The sequence below is a fragment of the Tenrec ecaudatus genome, chromosome 8, assembly GCF_050624435.1.
Source record: "Tenrec ecaudatus isolate mTenEca1 chromosome 8, mTenEca1.hap1, whole genome shotgun sequence".
Lineage (NCBI taxonomy): Eukaryota > Metazoa > Chordata > Mammalia > Afrosoricida > Tenrecidae > Tenrec > Tenrec ecaudatus.
In genome coordinates this window covers 56,137,962-56,152,745 of record NC_134537.1, presented here as the reverse complement: position 1 = coordinate 56,152,745, position 14,784 = coordinate 56,137,962, and the positions used below count along the sequence as shown (strand labels likewise).

At 38.1% G+C, this 14,784-nt stretch overlaps 1 non-coding gene across 1 annotated transcript; it reads left to right on the top strand.

Annotated features, from left to right (window-relative positions):
• The first annotated feature begins 10,076 nt into the window (after positions 1 to 10,076).
• LOC142455638 (U2 spliceosomal RNA) lies at positions 10,077 to 10,267 on the top strand. The gene has a single exon (XR_012785814.1). It is a non-coding gene; the product is annotated as a U2 spliceosomal RNA (small nuclear RNA).
• Positions 10,268 to 14,784: the final 4,517 nt, after the last annotated feature.

Below are 14,784 nucleotides of genomic sequence, written 5' to 3'. Positions count from 1 at the left end.
ACCACTGGTTGTAGACTGAGATGGTTAAAATCAACATTACATAAATTCGTTCCCAGAACCCTTTCCAATATGACCTTATGCATAAAATTAAAAGACTAAATTAAGTGCTTTATTTGTGCAACATATGTAGGCAATTGGAGAAGAAATTTTCCAAAGTCAGAAATCCCCCCTTATAAATGTTAATATTTAAAATTATCAATTTATTTAAGTTCCCCTCTCATGAATCCAAAAATAACCCCCTCTATTCACTCCAATAATTTTCCTGCAATCCGTGCTTAATGCAGATCAGAATGATGGTGCTGTGATGACTGAAATTTGATGGCATCTTTAAATTTATTTACAACCCTTCAAAAGCTCTCCCTTGTTTATAATGCACACGCACTATTGAGCACTTCAGAACTCAAATACGCTGGAATTGTCAAATATATACCAGATTTCAAGTGTCAATAAAGAAACAAGTCTGTAAAATAGCTCGTTGGTAAATTTAATATTATTTATGTATTAGAATTATAGATATTTTTATAATATATTTTACTATAATATTAAATGAAATGTTATTAAAATGGAATTTAATTCCTTCCTACATATTGTGTGACTACTAGAAAAATTTAAACTATATATGTGACTCTCATTTGTGCCTCAAATTTTACTTCTGTTGGATAGTATTAACCTGCAAACTGTATGATTCTCAAAATTGAATTTAAGACCTTTTATAACCTGCATTGCTCCTATAAGTCTAATTCCTAACTCCAATTTTATATCCTCATTATTCTATTTCTGAATTTTATATTCCAGTGATATAAATTAGAAACTCACAAGAGGCAGTTCTTCCCTGCTCTAAAGGGTAGCTATGAGTCAGGGTGGGCCCGATGGCAATGAGTTTGAGTGATAAGAAGTTATAACTTGTTCCACTCATCCATAGTACCACAAGATTTCTCATAAATTTCCTTTTGCTCAGCTCCGTCTCTTATTTTAGATATATATTTATATCCAAAGATGCCACCTTTAATTAATTAATTATTTTTGGCAGTGATATTGGTACATAATTCACATATCATACAATTCAATAGTTTGATCACATTAAGAAGAGTTAATTAATCACCACAATCAATTTTACAACATTTTCTTCATTCTTGTGCTCATCAAATTAATTCCACATTTTCCCCAACCTCCCCTGCCATACCCTCAAGGAATAATTTATCCAGTTACTGACTCAACAGATTTGCCTATCTTAGATTTCACATAGAGAAAAAATATTAAAAACAACAACAAAAATAATCTAACAATGGTAACACAGTAAAACAGATAAAAACCTCAATTGAAAAGAAAGAAATATTAAAACTAGAGTAAATTTTAAATGGATCAACAATTAGAGCAAATGATAAGGTGTTAGCTGTTAGCCTAACTGCATGTAGAATCATTCACTTTTCAATGCCCTCACATGATAACAAGGTTACTCACATACTTAGTCTGTGGTCAGAGGGAATTCACCAGAGGTGTAATCCACTTATATTTCCCCTTCAGGTTTTTTAAGGCGAAAAACATTAAAATGGATTAAAAGGCAGTACAAATGATAATATATTACATTTTACCTTAACCATATTTGCCAAAATCAACTTTACAATGTTCTCTGTCTGGTAACAAGGCCATTCACATCCTTCAAATATGATTAGTGTGGAATCACTGGAGGCTAAACCACGTGGGGACCCTGGAAATAGGTCTTGGTCTTCCATGGTCATCCATAGCCTTCTGCAAACCAGATTCTTACAATTGAAGTTCTGAGACCATTCCCTCCTTCATATTTGGATTTTATTATTGGAAATCCTTGGATCAAACAGACTGGTGTGCTTCTTCCATGTGGACTTTTTTGATGCCTGCCTTAGATGGCTGCTTGTTTTAAGACAAGCCCCTGAGGTCAGAAGGCACTCAAAATATATGTGAGAAAGAGTTGTCTGCTCAAACTAGAATCAAACAGAGTGACATGATGGAGTAAAGCCTTTAGGATTTTACTTGTGGTTGGAGAAAGAATCAAAAAAGAAGAAACAATGGAAAACATCTATTAATAATTGGAACTTAGAGGATATGAAGTATGAATCTATGGAAATTAGAAGTAATTAAAAATAAAATAGATTACATAAAGGTTGATATCATAGGAATTAGTGAGAGGAAATAGACTGGTATTGGCCATCTTGAGTAAGAAAAGTTCAAAGTGGATGTCAGAAGAAATTTTGAAACTTGCTTTTAGTCATAGAGTAACTAATGCAAATGGAAGAAATGATGAAGTAAATAAAAGCTGAAGAGGAAATTTCAAAGAGCATCTCAGGAAAACAAAGTCAAATATTATAATGAAATTTTCAAAGACCTAGAGGTAGGAAACAAAAATGAAGATCATCCTCAGCAGATCTTAAACTGAAAGAACTCAAGGAAAAAAATCATCTCGAGTTACAATATTGAAAGATTTTATTATTGATGTTTATTTATAATTATATAATTAAATAACACATAATACTATGTCATATATAATAATAATTTTGTTATAATTTATTACTGATCTTTGGAGGATAGATTCTATGGGTAAAATATCCAATAATTCAGAAAGCATCAAAAGAAGATGGAATGAATACAGATCACTGTACCAAAAGAATTAGTCGACATTCAACTGATTCAAGAGTTAACATAAGCAAGAACCCATGGTACCGAAGGAAGGCATGCAAGCTGCATTAAAAGTACTAGCCCAAAACAAAACTCCAGGAACTGACACTAAAAGATATGTTTCAACAAGCTTATGAAGCATTGGTGCACTTGCTCATCTATGTAAAGAAATTTAGAAGATAGCTAACTGGTCAACTAATTGGAAGACCTCCATATTTCTAACCATGCAAAGAAAAACAATCCAATAGCATGTGCAAACTATGTAACAGTGTCATTGACACCATATACAAGTAAAATGTTCAATGATGATTGTAGCAGGACATTGAAATGGCACTGCCAGGAACTCATACCAAATTCAGAAAAGAACACAGAACAAGTGATATCATTGCTGATGTCAGGTGGATCTTGGCTCAAAGAGGATACCAGAAATATATTTGCTTATGTTTTATTGAGTATGCAAATGCATTTGACTGTGTTGATCATAACAAACTCTGGATAACCTTGGGAATAATGGGAATTCCAGAACACTTCCTTGTGCTCATGGGTCAAGGGTCAGTTGTGTGAACAGAACAAGGGCATGCTTATTCCAAACTCAAGTTCACTGCCACCAACTCAATGCTGACTCACAGGGAGTACTACATGATGGAAAATCAGGAAAAGCATGTCAGTGTTTTATACTCTACCATACCTATTCAACATGTATCTAGAATTAATCATCAGAGAAGTTGAACTAGATGAAGAAAATGTGGCATCAGGATTGGTGGACGTCTTATTAACAACCTTTGATACACTGAAGACACAACCTTGCTTGCTAAAATTGATGCAGACTTGAAACACTTGTTGACTGAAATCAAGGACAGTAGACTTCAATATGGATTACAACTTAAATAAAGAGAACTAGAATCCTCCCACCTGGACTAATGGTTAACATAATGATAATTGGGGAAGTGGTTGAAATTGTCAAAGATTTCATCTTGTTCAAATATACAAACAATGCTCATGGAAGCAATAGTCAAGCCAATCAGTAAATATGCTGCACAAAGCTCCTTAAAGTGTTGAAAAGCAAGGATGTTACTTTGAGGTCTAAGATGCACCTGACCCAAGACATACTCTTTTTAATGGCTTGGTGTGTGTGTGCAATTTGCATGTTGAATAAAGAGGACCAAAGGAGAATTATTGCATTCAAATTATGGCAATGGCAAAAAAAAACATTGAAAGATAATGGACTGCCAAAGAACAAAAAGATCTGTCTCAAAAGAAGTACAACGGGAACGCTCCTTAGTAGCCAGGAAGGTGATGCCTCATCTCCTGTACTTTGGCTATGTTCTCAGGAGATGTCAGTCTTTAGAAAAGGGCAGTATCCTTGGTAAAGTCGAGGGCCATGAAAAGAGGAAGATCCTCGACAAGACTAATTTGCACAGTGGCTGCAAAGATGGGTCCAAACATAGCAATTGTGAGGATTGTGTAGGACTAGGAGATGCTTGGTTTCATTGTACCTAAGAATTGGATCCTACTCTTGGCAATGCACAACAACAATGAACCCTAGAACACTGGGTGGTTTTCATTCCACAGAGTGAAGGCCTTTAAAACTTTCTTTTAAAAAACTTTGTGGGGTGGGGTTGTTGTTTGATCCAATAACTCTAGTTCAATTGTTTTAGCATATTGGAAATATTGGAAATGGTTTAACTTGTCAGTTAGCCACAGACACCAAACCATGAGTAGCTTCAATGAAAATGATAGAAATATTTACAAGTAAATGAAATATTTTTAACAAAAATTATCCTTGTTAAATATACCAGATTTTCTGGTGAAGAAAGCTGATGGTGCCCGGCTATCAAAAGAGATAGTGACTGGGGTCTTAAAGGCTTGAAGATAAACAAGCGGCCATCTAGCTCAGAAGCAACAAAGTCCACATGGAAGAACACACCAGCCTGTGTGATCGAGTGGTCCCAAAGGGATCAGTTACCAGGCATCAAAGAACCAAAAATCATATCATTGACTGCACACCTCCATGATAGGATCGCTGAAGACAAATGGGTGCATAAGCAAACGTGGTGAAGAAAGCTGATGGTGCCCGGCTATCAAAAGAGATAGTGTCTGGGGTCTTAAAGGCTTGAAGGTGAACAAGCGGCCATCTAGCTCAGAAGCAAAAAAGCCCACATGGAAGAAGCACACCAGTCAGTGCGATCACGAGGTGCCAAGGGACCAGGTATAAGGCATCATGCAAAAAAAAAAAGATATGTGTGTGTATGTATGTGTATGTATGTGTATATATGTATATGTATATATATACCATATTAAATGAAGGGGGAAGTGCAGAGTGGAGACCCAAGGCCCAAGTGTCGGCCAATGGAGATCCCCTCATAGAGGGGTTTAGGAGAGGAGATGGGTTAATTAGGGTGCAAGGTAGTGCCGATGAAGAACACAGCTTTCCCCCAGATCCTGGATGCTTCCTCCCCCCAACTACCATGATCCGAATTCTACCTTGCAGGGCTAGATAGGACAGAGGCTGTACACTGGTACATATGAGGGCTGGAGGCACAGGGAATCCAGGGTGGATGATACCTTCAGGATCAAGGGTGTGAGGGGCGATGCTGGGAGAGCGTAGGGTGAGTGGTTTGGAAAGGGGGAACTGATTACAGGGATCCACATGTGACCTCTTCCCTGGGAGAGGGACAGCAGAGAAGATGGGAAGGGAGACTCCGGATAGGGCAAGATATGACAAAATAACGATGTATAAATTACCACGGGCACATGAGCGAGGGGGAAAAGGGGAGGGAGGGGGAACAAAAAAGAGGACCTGATGCAAGGGGCTTAAGTGGAGAACAAATGCCTTGAGAATGATTGGGGCAGGGAATGTATGGATGTGCTTTATACAATTGATGTATGTATATGTGTGGATGGTGATAAGAGTTGTATGAGTCCCTAATAAAATGTAAAAAAAGAAAAGAGGAGAAAAAATGATTAGGGCAAAGACTGTACAGATGTGCTTTATACAATTGATGTATGTATATGTATGAACTGTGATAAGAATTGTATGAGCCCCAATAAATTGTTAAAAATATATATACCACATTTTCTATTATAACAGATTTTTATCTAGTTAATGTACTTTGCATATATTTAGGAAGTGATGTGAGAAGACCCTCAACAAAATTAATTGACATAGAAGTTACAATAGTGGGTTCAAGCAGAGAAACAATTGGGAGAATGACTGGACAGTGTCTTGTTTTACATAATTATGTGAGTAGGAAATGACTAGATGGCACTTAACAACCACAAGTGTCACAAGTGCAAGGATAATTTTCTAGATTCATAGAAATGGGAAGAAGTAGATGCAAAAAGGGATAAATTGTAGTCTGGGTTATCCAAGGATTGTAAATAATAAAATCACAGATCAGAGGAGGGAATTGTATTGCAATTTAAGTTCTGAGCACTCTGTTTGCAGAAGGCTATGAATGAGAGTGAAAGCCCAAAATCCATGGGTAGAGTTCCCATGGGGAGTAAGTCACAGTTGAAATCTCCAGGACCATTGACAAGGGACATGAATAACCTTGGCCTAAGACAGAGAGCATTGAAAAAAGGATTGCTTCACAGAATGCCGGATTATTAGAATAAAGCTTTCCTGTGTTGAGGGAGTACTTGAGTTGAGGCCCAATGTCCATCTGCAAACTTAATTATATATATATATAATAAGTACATAGATTTATTCCCCTCTCGCTATATATAAATATACAGGGAATCAAGGACAGATAAACCCCTCAGGGCAACAATGAGAATAGAGATAACAGGAAGATAAGGGGAAGGTGGCAGGGAGAAAGTGGGAATTGATCACAAGGATCTACATATAAACCCCTCCCATGGGAACAAACAACAGAAAAGTGGGTAAAGGATGACAGAGGATGATGTAAGATATGAAAGTAATAATCTATAACTTATCAAGGGTTCATGAGGGAGGGCAGGCAGGGGGGGAGGGGAAAAATGAGGAGCTATTATCAAGGGCTCAAGTAGAAAGAAAATGCTTTGAAAATGATGGCAGCACATATACAAATGGACTTGACACACTGGATGAATGCATGGATTGTGATGAGATGTAAGAGCCCCCAATCAAAGTATCTAAAAAAAAAGTGGATTGCTACAGATCTAGTTTGGCTGATATTAATGTTAGCATTGGTTTTCCCTTTGGCCACATTTTTAATTGTTCTCATATTTATTACTTTGTGTTTTTCCATGGATTGAGGTTTTCATGTGTATTCTTTTGCTCTTGGTGGTGGGATTTGGTATTATTTGTAATATGAAATCCAGGGTAGGTAAATTTATAGAGATAATAATTAGAATAAAAGTTCTTAGGATTATGGCAGGAGAGTTTAGGGGAAATGGGAAGCTCATAATAATGAGTACAAAATGAAGAAAATAGTCTAAAATTAATTGTGGTGAGGATTGAAAAACTTTTAAATGTACTCAAACCAATGAGAAATATGGTATGTGTGTGAACTATATTATAATCTCCCTCCACTAACATCAAGTCGATGCCCACTCATAGGACAGAGTAGAACTGCCACTGTGGGCTTCTGAGACTGCAATTGTTTACCTGAGTAGAAAGCCCTCTGTTCCTCCCACAGAACTTGCAGGTCGCAGTCCAGTCCAACACATAACCACTATACCACAGGGACTCCTGTTATATCAACAGAACTGTTAAAAAAAAAAACAAGCAAAAATAAGGAATGTTTGTAATCATTGGCTGTTATTTTGCCTACCAGCATCAGTTCATTCCCTTTTTAATAATCAAACTCCAAGTTGCTACTCTTCTTCTAGGTTTAATCTATTTGATTTGGATAATTTTGTCTAGGCTGCATGAATAGAATGTTTGATTTAAGCTGTCCTAATTAACCTATTTAAATCACCTGATAAAGCATCGAGTTCAGGCAGAAACACGTTCCCTAAATTAAGTCAATCAGGGCAAAGGAGACTTAATTTCAGAAATGTATTTGTTTCCTATGGAAATTAACTCTTGTTCTCTTTCATGTATGGGAAGGATGAACACATTGGAAATGCTACCACTCCATTGAAATTAGGTGGGGACTAGAATAGGTGTAACCCTTAACATCATAGGTGGATCCCTTAAAGAATATATAGTAGAAAAACTGCCCCGATGAAACTGAAATCAAGATGAAGCTTACACCAGTCTCCCTCCCCCCAGGACCCCCTCCCTCAACACATCTAATTCCCAATTCATTTTATATCAATGTTATATATAGCCCTGTTTTTCAAATAATTCCTTTCCCTAAGTGTGTCTTAAAATCAGAATTTTAGATACATCTGAATAGGTGTATGTGTTTCTAATTTAGTGGATTATTATCCCTCAGGCTGCTATCTATAAGGTCAGCAATTCAAAATCACCCGCTGCTCTGTGGAGGAAAAATGAGGCTTCCTACTTCTGTGAAAAATTACCATCTTGGAAACCTATAAGGGTAGTTCTCCTTTGTCCTGTAGGATCAGCCGGATGGCAGTGAGTGTTTTAGAGTTCAAAAAGGAGCCCAAGTGATGCTACCAGGTACGTATTGGACTGCTAATTGCAACTAAAGATTTCTCAGACCTCAAAATCACTGTACAGAGTCAATATGAATTAGTGTCACCTTGATGGCAGTGGTAAGGGATTTTTACACCAAGAAGAGGCTTGAAGTGTTTTAAATTATTTGAAAGCTGTATGTACAACAGGTGACAGCTATTGTGATAATTTATTGGGTTTAATCATTTTAAAAGGAGGGCAAGTTTTCATAATATTAAAGGGCAAATGCTACTTTTCTGTAAATTAGGCATTCCTAAAAGGAAAATTATTTAAATTAATTGAACAGTCTGCAAAGTCTTAGGGTGCTTATTGTATTTGGTTCATAATTTATATAACTGATAAGTACATATGGAACTCATTGCTGTCTAGTTGATTCCAAATCATAATGTCCCTACAGGTAGAGTGAAATGCTCCACAGGGTTTCCGAAAGTGAAGTGTTTGCAGAGCAGACTGCTACATCTTCCTCCCATAGCGCAGTTGATTAGTTAAAAACATGAATCTTTTGGTGAACTGACAACATTTTAATCACTGTATCATTAAGGCTTGAATTTGAATGCTCACTTCTGATTATTTTATACGAGAATGCTAAGGAGAGGGTGCAATTTTATTTTCAAAATTTAAATAACAAGATTAAGTCTCGTTTGAATTATTCTTGGAACTTTTATTTATTATCTTCAAATGTAATGTATATTTTAAACATGAATTATTATGTAAGTGTTACACTCCCAATGTTCATTGCAGCACAGTTCATTGAAGCAAACTAGTAAGAAGTTGGAAACAGCCTAAATTTCCATCAGTATAAAATTGGGTAGTAACAACTCTGGTATATACACACAGTGGAATACTCTGCATCCTTAAAATAACAGCGATGAAAAATGAAATACCTCATAATATAGAGGGATCTGAAAAACATTATGCTGAGTGAAGTGAATCAATCATAAATGAGCAAATAATGTATGAATCCACTGCCGGAGGAACAAGCAACAGGACGGGCTTGCAAGGCATCCATTCTGCTAGCCAGGGTGTCCAGACAGCCAGGTTGAGGTCCTGACTGGTCTAATGAACCATACACCATCTTCTCTAGGTATGTACCTTGAAGGTCACTTTGGTGCAGGGCTCCACATGTCAGCTGGGACTAAATTGTCAAGGGAGGGGAGGGGATGTTGACCACTAAGTGGCTGCCATGCAAAGTTATGAGGAGATCCCTCCTATGTGGTTTGACATTCGGCTGGGAAAGTCAAGTCAGGAGATGAAAAAGGGAACAGCCACAGTGCATGTCTGTTGATAGAAATAGGGGGAGGATTGTTCCAGGGGTGGGGGGGTGGATGACTAAAAATACTTTTGAGGACCCTAAGGGAGGAGTATCCCTGGTACCATGCATTGAATAAGGCACATTGTCCTGAGTTTCTGCGGACCCAGGCAAGTGCCATAGAACACTGGGGCATTGAGTCCTGGATAGTCAAGGCTCACAACATTCTCCAAAGGCCATAGCAGAGGGCTTCATTGTGGAAACTCCACTAGGTGAAACAGGCTATACCTCAAACACACTTGTAACCTGTGAACTTGAGACTGAAATTGCATGGGGTGTGAAGAAACAAAAGACAGCTAATACAAGAGTATTGAATGGTAGGTAGGTAGACAATCATTGACTGACTACATCAATACTATATCTCCTGTTTTAAGATATATATGACTCCAGAAAAAGTGTGGCTGGCATAATCAGTCAATATTATTATAATTTTCCCTTGACAACTGACTCCCATTGTTTGAGTGAATAGCATCCAGCTACAAAAGGATTTATTCTGTACATGGAATAATTCAAGTATTGTGATATGAAGTTAGCCTATATTGGCCCACCTCTTTTCGGCCATTTGGCTAAGATCAAGTATAGTATCTTCTCTTATCAGTTTAATATCTGATATGTCCTCTATCTGAGGACGGTATATTAAATGTATTTTTGCTAGTATGAGCTAGACTAGGAGCTTACTCCATCCACTCCACGCATCAACCTGGTCTTGCAGTGCTTCCAGGAATGGTGCAGCCCCTTAGGGACTCTAAAAAAATAAAAAAGAAGAGAGAGCCTACATTGGCCCAATATCCCTCTCTCAACAGTGTTTTAGAAATTAGTACCAGGTGCTAATCAATGACAATATCAATGGAGAACTTTATGCTCCAGGAGATGAGAGCCTTCACCATAAATTAAAAAGGAGGTCTCTTTAAGGAGCCAAAATCAGATGAAATAAACATCCAGGAATGGATTTTGGTTCACACTAAATCCTAGCTCCAACTTAAGGACAATTTGTTCTTATCATGGATCTGCTTGATATTCTCCCTCAGCAAGAGAACACAAAAGATATAGGTGTTATAGCAAAGTATGGTGGAAAAAATTAAATGGCATCTGGTTATCAAATAAAATCGGGTCTTGTATCTTAAAGGCTGTTTCCAAACAAGCAACCATGTAAGTGAGATGTCAACTAAGTCAACATGGAGGAAGCACACAAAAGTCAGTTTCCTAAAGGATTATAAAGCATATAATCCAAAATTGAAGGAAGGAAAAGTATCAGAGCCCAAATTGTGAGATTCTGGTTTGCGGAAGGCTATGGATGACAGTGGGAGCCCAGATACATTTGTGAGATCTACACAGGAAATAAGCCTCTGGTGATTTTCCTCCATCAAGAATGAGGGATGGGAATAAACCAATGACCAGAGTGCATTGGGGAGATGACTATAGGAGATCGATCAAAATGATAATTCTGACTTTAAAGGTGAAAACCTTGTCAGTTGAACTCCACTCTGATGCATGTTGGGCCTGATTTGGTTTTCAACATTTTGTTTGTTTGTTTGTTTCTCTGTACTGTGGTTTATATCAGATACATTTTGTTATTTAAATAGCCCTCTTGAATTTGTGTTGTATTTTTTAGTTTTCAGTATATGAAATGCAAGATTTAGGAAACTGTAGAGACATGAAGTAGAATAAGGGTTCATGGGGGTACAACAGGGGAGATGAGTACAGGGGACTTTATATCAAGGAGCTCAAGAAGGAAGAACATAGATGAAAACTTACTGTGGTAACAAATTGTACAATACTGCTTGAATGAACTATGAGTGATATATTTGTATTAGTTCTTGTGGCAGTTACATAATCTCCTTTCAATTTGAGAAGGATTGGAGGCTAGCCTGTCAATCAGGTTGCAGCTTGATGACCTTTTTTGGAGGTGTGATGGAGATAGATAGCTGACTGCAGGCCAGATATATACAGCCACTCTGCTTCATCTTCCTGCTGACAAGCCAGACGTACTATGCTGATAGAGCCAGAGCCCTGGGGCTGGAGGAGCCACATAGAGACACACTCTAGTGCTGAGATGCTTCCACCGCCACTGGATCTGCAAGACTTTCCACCCATGCCCTGTTATCTTTCTTCCTGTATTTGACATCATTGCATGTGCTGCATGAGTCTGAAGAAGAATTTGTAGACTAGTAACAGACATATGGGCTAATATCGGATTTCTGGGCTTGACCTGGACTAGGCTGAGATATTTTCTTAATATACAATTGATCTTTGATATAAAGTTCTCTTTTACACACATATGTGTGTCAACTAATTTGTTTCTCTACTTAACCCAGACTAACACAGATCCCAATAAAATTGTTTTGAACAAAAATGTGTGTTTAAAAATGGTTTTGAATATGTTTTATTGGCCTTTACCTGTCTTTTATAGCTCTGTATCACTAGAAAGTGCTATTCCTGTCTCATTTACAAATGTGCTATTTCTTTTTTATTAAAGCATTTATTGTTCCCATCAGAAGTTGTAATGTAACAGAAATATAATAAATAATACAATTAGTATAATTCCACTATTACCTTACAAATATAAAAAAATTAAGAAAGCTAAAATGCTGGTATTTTCAGATTTGTACACATGTTTCTGTAATCAGTTATACTCATCTGAATCACCTAATATTAACTGACATCTCCCACTAGGGGCTCTATTGAGTATTTTGTATGCTTTTCAAATAGAAAATCAATAGTGAATAAGAATTGTGGCAATCAAATATAGGATATTTTAAAAATTAAATCAGACTAAACTCACTCACTGCCAATGAGTCAGTTCTAACTCAAAGCCAACCTATAGGAGGGAGTGGAACTGTGCCGGTGGGTTTCTGAGACTGAACTCTTTACTGGAGTTTCATCATCATTATTTTTAGGAGTCACTGTTGGTTTTGAACTGTTGACTTTGAGGTTAGTAACCTAATGGTCCTGGTGGTTTTTTAAACTGGTGAATTCAAAATTTCTCATTATAGAGGTTCTCTTATGAGAAAATCCATATATAATAAATATTTAAATACACGAATGAAATCATTTTTTCATTCAATAAGCAAGAATGGAAGGTACCGTCTCTAATTAACAACAGAGGTTGACTGAAGTTAAAAAGTCCAATATATAAAATTATATTTGAAAAATATATCTAAAATATAACACATTAAAAAATAAGTCATTTTATTGGTGCTGTACAACTCCTATCACATTCCATCCATCCATCCATTGTGTCAAGCACATTTGTATATTTGTTGCCATCATCATTCTCAAAACATTTTCTTTCTACTTGAGCCCTTGGTACCAGCTCCTCTGTTTCCCCCCTCCCTCCCCCACTATCCCTCCCTCATGAACCTGTGATAATTTATAAATCATTATTTTTCAATGTCTTACATTGTCCATTGTCTCCCTTTGCCAACTTTTCTGTTGTCCATCCCCCAGGGAGGGGTTTATATGTAGATCACTGTGATTGGTTCCCTTCCCCTCCCCCTTCCCATCCTGGTATCTCTACTCTCATTATTAGCCCTGAGGGGTTTATTTGTAAAAGAATTTTACCTTTTGATATCATCATCTTTGAAAAACATAAAAAATATAACCCATACTAAAACATAAGGTCAATATATAAGGATAGAAAAAGTATCGAGAGAGCAGAAGTCAGGTTTCAGTGTGGCAGAAAAAAAGTAATAGTCATAGTCCAGGGGCAGGGGATGAATTCAGTTCCAGTTGGCCAGGAAGAAAGCAACCTCTCTGATCAGCTGGATCTTCTCCTCTGGGGGTCAGTCTGACAGCCCTAAATCAGGGAACACCATAAGCCAAATATAAAAAAGAGAGTCTAAATATTTTCATGGTAAAAACTGCAAATCCCAGGCTCATTTTTTAACTCCAAGGCAAGGGGTAGAACAAGGCCTTTAACATACATTAGTATAATAAGGGAGTACATGCTAAGGAAGGCCAGAAGTTAGCTACAGAGCCCAAAGGCTATCAACACAACAAAGACCCCCTTAGAGCAGGCCTCAATTTCAGAATAGCTTAATTCAATTCCAGCTGGTCAAGGTGGGGGGGTGGGGTGGGAGGCTCTGAGCTATTAGGGCATCAGCAGTCCTGACACAAGGCAAACAAACTCAGCTCCCAATCAGTGATCCTATAAACAACTGGGGAGGTCATGCCTGTCTTAGGGCCCTACACAGGTCTGAGGGAACACCCCCCACCCCCTGCTGCAGTGCTGAATACAGCACAAGGTAGCTATACCAGTGAACTCCAACACTCAAACCCACTGTGGGAACTGCGGCCTGGCCTCTGCTGTGAACTTGCCTTCAAGGGTAATTCCGCCCAGCATCTGTGGGACCCTACGCCAATCAGGCACACCACCCCGCTACCTTGAGACAGGGTTGGAACTCCTCCAGCCTCATGGTCAGGTGATCAAACCTCAGTTATCTCCTTACTTACTACTTGTTTCTTCTCTCTTTATTCTATTGCATTTCTATCTTTCCCAATGCTGTCCGTCTCTGAAGGTTCATTTTTGTTTTGTTTTGCTTTTCATTTTTTCCTTCTTTTACTCTATCTTCCTCTTCTTTGTTTCTCTTTTCTTTAACACACCACTTCTGGCTTCTGTGCCACTACCCTCCGCCGAGGGCAACTCAACCCAAATAGCAGGGGAATAAGAGCCTGCCACCAATGGGAGTACTTCACACTGCATAAGGCAGCTGTGACAGCCCTCTATGATGTTCCACACTGCTAAGGAAAGCTCAGTCTGACCTCTATGATGATCTTGCCAACTAGGGCAATTCAGCCCAGCACCACTGGGACCCTGTATTAAAAGAGTAAGCCAGCCTGCCACCTGGGGGCACAGTTTAAACCCCTCCACCCCCATATTCAGGCAATCAGGGATCACCTATCTCTTTTCTCTTTATTTTTTCTTCTCTCTTTCCCACCACAGTCAATCAACAAACACAGTTGTCTTTTTACCCCTATTTCTTTTACTTTTTCTTTCTATCTTCTCTGTCTTTTTTCTCTCTTTGCCTTTCTCTCTTCTTTTCTGTTTCTATCCTCGCCCTCTTTCCTTATACATGACACTGCTGGTTTCCAGCCCCCTACCTTTTGCATAGGACAACTCTGCCCACCGAGTTGTGAGCGCTCCAGCCTGGCCCTGTGACAGAGCTGTACACAGTACTAGGGAGTGCTACACACAGCACAGCACAGGGCTCAGCTATCTCATTATCTAATTTTCCTTCTTTTTCCTTCCTTTTCT